Source organism: Podarcis vaucheri (assembly GCF_965113315.1).
Source record: "Podarcis vaucheri genome assembly, chromosome: Z".
In the NCBI taxonomy this organism is placed as follows: domain Eukaryota; kingdom Metazoa; phylum Chordata; class Lepidosauria; order Squamata; family Lacertidae; genus Podarcis; species Podarcis vaucheri.
This window is the reverse complement of record NC_138758.1, coordinates 48,900,361-48,910,183: the sequence shown is the minus strand read 5'-3', so window position 1 is coordinate 48,910,183 and position 9,823 is coordinate 48,900,361.

Sequence of the window (9,823 nt, the reverse complement as noted above, 5' to 3'; positions counted from 1 at the left end):
AAAACTTAAATAAAACGATTGAAATCTAATTCAGTATTCAACCCCCCCCCCTCCCCGGGTGCAAGGATTTAAATAGGTATATCAGTCTGGTTTCTTGTTGGTGCAGTAATTTGACATGGTCTCCCCTCACCTCAAATTTTCTCTGATTAACCCATCGGACCGTGTAAAGTAGGTCTGTATCTGCATGAGGGTGTTTGTGACTCCATGCACATATTATATGTCTTCTGTTTATGAATTTTGAAATAGTATAATGTCATAAAAACATTGTCAGTATATTATTAGCCAACGTGTTGTTTGTTGTTTAGAGTGTTCTGTTTTGGACCATGGAATTTTCTTTGGTGTATAACACAATGTCTGGGAGAAGTCCCACGGGGTGTGTGTGTGTGTGTGCATTGGGATACCCAATCTCAGTGGTTGGCAGCAGAAGGAGGAGTTACTCAAGGGCCAGACCATGTCATTACCAAGGAGGCAGGTTTAGTCATTGCCTGCAGGTCTGGTCCTGACCAGAAGGATGCAGGTATCAACAAGGGTGTTGATTTAACAAAATTTAACTTCCCTTTAACATATTGCTACGACTGTTATTTTATAGTACAGGTAATTTGTAAATTAGCACATTTTCAAAAAAAATTTAAGCTGTAGGAGTAATTAGTAGCATAGATATCAAACGCAAGGTGAGAAAATGTTCCCTAATAGACACGAGGGAGACACAAACACAGAAAGGGAGAAGGGAGGAAGGAGCCATTGGCTGTGAAATATTTTAAACTGTTTTTAATTGTTTCAATTGTTTTAATGTAGAGTTTTAATGGGGGGTGTATTTCTTGGGGTGGGGGTAATTGTGAAATGTCCATATGGTAGTTTGTATTTTTAGCTTAGTTATTTATGTTAGCTAAATTATAAAAGTTATTTAAGGGGAGAGGGACAGGGCTGTCCCAAGAGAGGGTCCTAGCCAACATGTCCGGGGGAAGTTCCACGGGGGGGGGGGATGCTTTGGGATACCCAATCTCAGTGGTTGGCAGCAGGAGGAGGAGTTACTCGAGGGCCAGACCATGTCATTACCAAGGAGACAGGTTTAGTCATTGCCTGCAGGTCTGGTCCTGACCAGAAGGATGCAGGTATCAACAAGGGTGTCCCACATGACCTTAAGGTGCTGCTGTGCAATGCCAGGTCAAAGATTCATAAGACCACTGCCATCCATAATTTGAACATGGATGGAGGAGTTGACCTGGCAGGTGTAACAGAAACTTGGTTAGACATGGCAGATGTTCTTGCTCCTGCTTGTCTACCAGCTTTCTCTTATGCACAGCAGCCCAGGGCATGTGAGTGGGAAGGGGGGGGGGTTGCAGTGATTTTTAGGAAGTTATTTGTTATCACCAGGTGTCCTGTTAGGGAGAGAGACCCAGTTTTCTGAGTGCATGTTCTAGAACTTGGGCAATAGGAGCAGTACAGCATTCCTATTGTGGACTGACCTCCTCGCTGCACCAAGGATTCCCTGCCAGAGCTGCTTCGGGTCATGACACATGTTCTCCTGGAGACGCCTAGTTTGGTTGTCCTGTGGGATTTTAACATCCATGCCGACATAACCTTACAAGGGGCCTCTTGGGACTTCGTGTAAAGCATGACCTCCATGGGGCTGTCCCTCAATAAGTTTGGCCTGACTCATAGCCATGGACATGACTTAGATCTGGTGCTTTTGCCTCTGTGGACGTGGGTGATCTGACACTAAGTTGCAGTGGAACCAAAGAAGTGCCATGGTTTATGTGATACGACAGGTAACTTTTATAAGAAATTTTCTGAAACATTGATCCACCATATCAGCAGGTTCTTTAACAGCACTCTAACAGGGGCAAGGCTCCCAAGATCCTGGAAAGAGTTTAGAATAATGGTAATATTGAAATGAGGCAAAGATTAAGAGACTCCAGAATCATATATGGACCCATTTCATTCATTGGGCAGGATCCTAAAATATTCACTGGCACTTTAACTAATAGATTGGCAAATGTAGATCAAGTAGGTTTTGCTAAACATAGATATATAGCAGAACCCATACATAGGCTGCTAAATGCAGTATATTGTGGAAAACTGTCGAGGAATCAAGGTGTGATTTATTTGTTAGATACTCTTTCGAATTATTTGTATCTACTCCTCTCTGAAATGAACTTTGATTACTGTTTCATATCAGCATTACATTATCTGTATACTAACAGCAAGGCAGCAGTTAAGAGTTAATGGGCAGGACTCCTTCCACATTTGATGCACCTAAAGGTATTAATCAAGTCTGCCCTCCATCACTGTACCTTTTATTGCTAGCACCTGAACCACTTGCAAACACTATTCAAAATAAGAACAAAATCAGCTGCATTTTTATTTTACAGAATGACTCAGATTTACTAGAAAAGTAGAGGCAAGTTCCACCAGCATAGTGAAAACACTGTGGCCCAGTCCTCCTGATCATTGCTCCCAGCAGTTTCATTTAGGTATTAAATAGCATTGGGGTCAAAGCAGTGCCTTGTGGCACCCCTAAGATATTTAGTGGTCTTCCAATGCTTTTCTCTTCTACCATTCGTGCGGGTAGCAGTGGAACTACTGTAAAACAATGCCCCCAGCTCGCAGCTCATGGAGATGGTCCTGGAGGTTGCCAAGTTGCTAAGAGATTCAAAGTCAGGATGCACTCCTTCTGTCTCTTGCAAGGAGGCCAACTGCCAAGTATAAGGTTGCCAGGTCAGGAACATCCTAGACCCTGATGTTTTTGTCATTAGACAAAGGTTATTAAGAGCGGAAGAAGCAGTAAGGCCTGGAAGGCCTACACAATCATTCAAGCCTAGGCCGGCTAACTTTTAACTTTTAACAGCAAACTGCTAAGTCACTGTGACTCGTGACTCATCTTGGGTGATGAGTCATTATCCCTATAAAAAGTAGCCAGCCTCTCTATGGGTTTCAGTCCTTCTTCAGTCCGGTTCATAGTGTCAGTATGTGTCTGTGTATAATTATTGCAGACAAGAGTGGCTCCAGGACTCCAGTTAATCACTAACTAAGACTGTGCCTCTGTGAAGAGTCAGAGAGCTGCTATGAGCACTCTGTGTATGCTCTTTAACTATGCTGTTTCTGAACAACTTTATTTTCTTCAGTAAAGTTTTATTCTGTTTATGAAGAAGACTCTGCGTGATTAATTTACCACTGCACAACAGTTTTCACGGCCCAGACCCGAGACCTAGGGGAGCCCCCTGGTGATGTTATACGGTGGAGGCCTTGGGGACAGAGATTAATTGGGAGAGGGGAGCGGAGGAGAGCAGTGCTCTCACCCACTTTGGGGATTCAGGCCCTCCACCTACCACCAGAAGGAAGCTAGGCAAATATGGAGACTTCAGGACAGATCTGCAGTTCTGGCAACTCTAGTCAGGATGACCGGCCCCAATTCAGTGCCAAAACCCAGCCTGAACTCAGACTGGAATGAGTCCAGATAATCTGCTTTTTGGAAATGTGCTTGTAACTGAGAGACTGCCACTGTCTCAAGTGCCGTAAGCAAAAAGCAGGTATTAGCGACTGGGTGGTAGTTGTCAAACACCTCAGAATCTATGGGCACTCAGTGTTTTAATTGAGAGAGGAAATGGAGCAGGGCTCTTAACGACTCTCCCCAGTTTTAGCCATATTGTGCCCTACCATAGCTTTCTAAATGGCTATGGGGGTCAGAGCAAAAGGCTGCCCTCACCTAGGCCTCTCTGTAAATCCAGATCTAGTAAGCTCTTACTACAAAGAAAACAGACATCATATTTTGGCTGAAACAACTTTGCAAAATCTCTTCTGGTATATATTTTTGTTATTATTATTCTGAAGGATATCTTATTTATCTGATTACAGGTAGGTAGCCGTGTTGGTCTGCCATAGTCAAAATAAAAAAAATTCCTTCCAGTAGCGCCTTAAAGACCAACTAAGTTAGTTCTTGGTATGAGCTTTCGTGTGCATGCACACGAAAAAGCACACGAAAGCTCATACCAAGAACTAACTTAGTTGGTCTTTAAGGTGCTACTGGAAGGAATTTTTTTATTTTATTTATCTGAGAGATACTTATCTCAAGGCTTAGCAGGTAGGATCATGAAAAGTACAATTTTATAAAGCTAATTAAAAAATACTCCCACAATTTCCTGAACCCACCATGATGCCTTATAGAACTAAAGGGGTCTTAAAAAATATTTTGTATATTATATATGTGATGGCATTCTATTCAAGGAGCTGAGCACAGCATAAGCTGAAGCTCTGGAGGACCTTTGGGGGAAGCATGCTCCATCAACATGGAGGAGCAAATTCACAGGTAACAGGAGATTCTGTGAAAGGTTGTGGACCCTCTAACCCATAGGCAAAATGTGGCCTTGCAAATGCCACCCCTTACTGTCCTGGCTCTTTTGCCCATCTGGACTGTTGCGGAGCTGGGGTAATGCCTCCTTGTTTACCTATATGTATATGTGAATAAATCTCTGGCTTTGCATGACTACAATGTACCCTACCAGGGCCTGCCCAAGACATTTTGGCACCTGAGGTGGTCCACAAAAAGGTGTGCCCCCCTCCCCAACAGAGAAGAAGGGGTGCATGAAGATTGGGTGAAGTCAGGAACAGGCATTAAAGCGGGTCAGGAGCTCAGGCAGGAAAGCAGGACAGGGTTCAGGCAGGAACTAGCAACCAACAATGTTGCTCCCGCAACTTGGTACTGGGGCTGGCTGGCTTTTATCTCCCCCAAGGCATAGGGTGGCCCCGATCCTCTGGTGACTCGCCTCTCCTGGCCTGGAGGTGAGCACTCCTCCTGCGGGAACTTAGTTCCCTCCGCCTCTCTGCCCTGAGCCTCTGCAGCTCAGGAGAGGCTGGAGAGTTACTGGATCCAGAGGGAACCTCAGCTTTCTCTGACGGGGCTGAGAGTGGAACACCTGCAGGCAATGGGTCCTCCATCACCTCAGGAGCCAGAGCAGACTCACCTGAGGACCCAGCACAGGTGAGGACCCTTCAGGCTCAAGCCCCAGCTCCAGCTCAGCTGGTTCTGAGATGGGGAATCCTGTGCAGACTGGGATCCCTCCAGTTCAGCATCCGAGTCCGAATCCCAGGCCATCACACCATGTATGTTGTGTGTTATTGTAAATTAACCAATGTAATGCTAAAGGGAAACGAATGTTCATCTGTGACTTTTTAAATGCTGCTTGTGTAACATCTGGGGGAAAGCCTTTGCTTCTGATTTTTTCCTTATTGTCCATTTTAAGCAACAACAAGGAACACACAAAAATCTATCAAGAAATACTCTTGTACACTGCAATGACTAACCAAGCTTTTGCACATTTCTTCCTCGGTTTACTTGGGCCATAAGTTGGGATGGGGATGCAGTTTGAGGATAAATTTTGTTTCAGTTCATGCTTAAGGACAAACTTGGCTAATTCACCCAAATTGAAACACAGCCATCCTTAAAAAATTTGCACTTCTTTGAATTTTGCAGTTCTCCAGCCAAGTAATGTGTACAAATATGTGCATACTAGGATAAAGTATAAATGCATACATTAGCAAAAATAACATACAAAAATGCATTATATTTAGGAAAAATGTGCTCCAAAAACATGTATATTTGTAGAAACCCACACTAAAAATGCTGATTTTTTTAGGCCTTTTTTTTTAAAAAAGAAGAAGATGCAAACTGATGTGTAAACGAGAACTGAACTAATATTGGGAATATGAGAAACTGAGAGAAATTGAAAGTGATATATTTGCCCATGCCTAAAGCTGAGCTTCTAAAGTGATAGTAGTGGTAATCATAGTACTGTAGTAATAGTAGTAGTAGTAGTAGTAATAATAATAGGTGATGCTAGTTGAGAACAACTTTTTAAAGGTCATGGGGGGAAATATCTCTGTGTCCCTCTATGAACTTTATTTCTTAATGGTTCTCATCTTTTCTTTTTTCCTGATTTTCTGCTTCCCCCAAAATCAGTGTCAGAATTAATTAAGTTATGTGATCTTATACATATTAATTGTCTAAAATGTCTCTTCCTTTAAAAAAGCAGCAGCAGCAGCAGCAGAAGAAGAAGAAGAAGCAGCTTTCCTTGATGCTTTTCTGCTTCACTTGTAATAAAGAAAATATCTTAGCTAGTCTTTTCTAGTTGCTTGGCAACCCCGATTGAAACACACACATACATACGCGCGCGCACACACAGTCTGGACAAAATGTAACCAATTCAAAGACAAAGCTAAAGATTTTGGTGACATGTGACCCTTGTATGAAAAAGGGCAGTCTTAAAAACGTCCCTTCTGTCTTTTGCTCCTGACCAGTGTGGGGTGAAAGGGGGCTCCCCCTTCACTCTCTTACACCAATAAATATGGATTAGTGAAATACTTTTTTCCCACAGTGCTGAAAAGATTGGATTGATCTTTGCACCCCATTTATGTACCATCCTGACAAGCGGCTAAACAAAATTAACAGGGAAAAGTCAAAAGGAGGGAACCTGAAGATTCTGGAGCCCCTTGCCAGGACAGGAGGAAGAGGGAGAAATTTCGCTTGACTAAATTTGAACCTCCCATTTGAACCTTTGGGGACGGTAGAAAGGGGAGGAGGAAAATGCCTCCGGTAAGGAGAAACTTTTGGATTCCACATTAGTTCATCCAAATCAAGGTGGTGGGAAGGTTGCTAAGAATCTCAATGTCATTGTTCCATGGGAGAATCTATAACTCTGGGCACAAATTCCAGAGGATAAGATGTTTTCCTTCCATTTATAGTAAAGCCCACGTAGAATCATCGAGTAAGTCAAAACTTCTGCAGGTGCCAAAGAGTTGATTAGGCCATGATCCAGCTGAAGTGAGTTGCAAAGCCTTCTTGAAGATTTTTGGAGCAGACCTTGGAAAACAACATTAAATGCTTTCATCCATTCATCCAAAAGAGATCACGGAGAATTTGGTGAGTATTACTTAGGAATGTTCCCCTAGAGGCCTCTGTGGCCTTTCTGGTTGCCTTCAGACTGCCAGTATTTGGCAGGAGGGATGCAAGGGCATACCAGAAACCAATACAATCTGATTAAAGCACTCTGCTGCCCAGGTGCCATAAATCCACTTAAAACCATTGCCACCTCCCCAAAGAAAAAAAGCAGACTTTTGCGGTTAGGAATGTGGTGGGGAAAGGCACGGGAAAACGTGGAGTGAAGAAGTGATTAATGGGAAGACCTATAAGTGATCAGTGAGAACAGGACAGATGATCATTGTCATATAACACTGCCCACAAACAAATCAGGACGGAAGGTCTGTGAAGACTGACCTCTGTGCAAGCAGGTCAGATTACCTGGAGGAGGCCTGTGTCTCACACACTAGGTTGCTCATAGCTAGTTCCAGATCAACACTCCTTTCATGGAGGCCCTCAAACTCCTCAGGCTTCCCTGTTCGTCCAGGCCATCAGAGTTGCTTTCTTCCTGCTCACACCCTCCTGTTTTCCATCTTTCCCCCCCCTTTTTTTTAAAGTGATGTTTCCCGTCTTGCTAATGTAGTTTTAGCATAATTGTAAGGGGCAGTATTTTATTATATATGTTATTCCAGAAAGCATTCTCAGCACCCTGAACAAACTACAGCTTCCAGAATTCTTTGAGGGAAGCCATGGCTGCTGAAAGTGGTGTCATGAGGCTTTAAATGTGTGTTGTGAATGTGGCCCAAGTCCAGGAGGACACCTGGATGAGAAATGTGAACATATCGGGGACAGTTTTTTACCAGAATAGCCCCGTAACATGAACTCTCTCCACTTCCCCAGTCAGGGCAATATTTGGTTGGCTTGTGAATATTTGGTTTGGGGAATAGGAGGAGGGGTCTTGTAAGAACTCTCAGCACCCTGAACAAACTACAGCACCCAGGATTCTTTGGGGGGAACCACGACTGTTTAAAGTGGTATCATGTATGGTAAGAACACCCTCCAAGTCTCCCGATTTTCCAAGGACAGTTCTGGAATCACAAAGCCATCCCATCTTCTGATTTCTTCCTGGAATGTCCCTATTGCCCCTGCCTGTGCCACCTCTGCTGAGCTCGGGGAAGAGGATGAGCTGCCACTTGTCCTGAGCGATGTCGATGGCGGTCCCATTGCCTCTCCATGGCTGCTGCCACTGCTCTCCTCCCTTGGGCAGCTCATGGCAGCTGCTGGAGAGCAAGTGAGGAGGAGAAGGGGCTGCCACCACCGAGGCCCCGCCCTGTGGGACACACCAGCTCTGAGGGGCAGGCAGAGGGCAGGGCCGCCCTGGCGGGAAGAAAGGGGGAGAAGAGTGGAGCACAAGGAGTCTTGATTGTTTTAAAAAATGCTTTGTGCGTCCACATCTAAACTTGCCCCTTTCTAAAAATTTATTTGCAGTGGTACCTCAGGTTAAGAACTTAATTCATTCCAGAGGTCCGTTCTTAACCTGAAACTGTTCTTCACCTGAGCTACCACTTTAGCTAATGGGGCCTCCCGCTGCTCCTGCACCGCCTCATCCTGAGGTAAAGTTCTTAACCAGAGGTACTATTTTTGGGTTAGCGGAGTCTGTAACCTGAAGCGTCTGTAGCCCGAGGTACCACTGTATTGGTGGGGATTTTTCTTTTTGTAAATCTACCAAAGAATAAACATAAATTTGGGATTAAAGGGTTTTCTCAAGACTTTGGAGGGCATGCGTTCTGTGTCCTCTTGGTGTCGTGGTGGGGGCATTTGCCCTTCTTCTGAAAGGAAATGCTCGGGGGAGGGGACATACAAAAAAAATTGGGGTTTATAGGATGGTCAGTTGTGGGGAGAGTGAGAAATGTCCCTGTGTTCATCTGAGGAACATTGGAAGGTAAGTGAGAATGTCGCCTAGATGGGCCTTTGGTGTGATCCAGCAGGTTCTTTTTATATTTCCTTTGCAGCCTGAAGCATAAAGACATCCTTTCTGCAGATGTAATTTCTGCAAATGAAATTTCAACCTGGAAAAAACCATATATGACATATGAGAGCAAAGTAAATAGAGTGCTGTAACCCGCCCTTCCACCTGCCTTTTAGGTTCCAAGTTGCTGGTGTGGACAGGAAAGGAAACCAAAATCCTGGGCCCCTGGGCCCCCGGCACCAGAACCACTTTCTTTAGCCGTTGGTTGTAGTTGTTTTTTAAAATCATTTCTCTTCTGGCACAAATCTCATTTTGGAGATCCACTGAAAACAATAATCAGTTTATTCCAAAATCCCCAAACAGAGGCAAATTCTTTTGGCAAGGTAAATAAAATAAATCCCACATGTGCCAACTTTCCCCCTTTCCTTCCTGACTTTGCCAGGAAAGAAAATAGGTCAAGAGGGAGGGGCCAGTCAGAAAACGCAACCCAGTGAAGTTATTTCCAGTCCCGTCCCCCCCTTCTACTGATCCTTCCAAAAAAGCAGGACAAATATTTCTCCTCTAGAAGCAAATAACTGTTTTAGCAGAATGCCTTCAGTGCTGGAGTAATGGTGATGGCAGCAGAGACCAGCGAAAACCCTGTAAGTTGGAGATTTTTTCCAAACTGTTTTTCTATATTTGCAGACATGTTAGAAGTTCAATTTTTCTCCATTTATTATCGGGGGTATCCTCAAGAGTACAGATATCATATGCATCTTTCACGAAGGAGAGTAGAAGGGCTGGAAGGGAAAGTGGAGGTCAGAGTTAATTTAATAAGGATCAAATGGTGTTTCTATATGGTGTTTCTATATGGTGTTTCTATATGGTGTTTCCTGCTTGGCAGGGGGTTGGACTCGATGGCCCTTGTGGTCTCTTCCAACTCTATGATTCTATGATTCTATTCTAAAGGAACATAAGAAGACCCCTCTCAATCAGGCCAATGGCTTATCTAGTCATAGAAT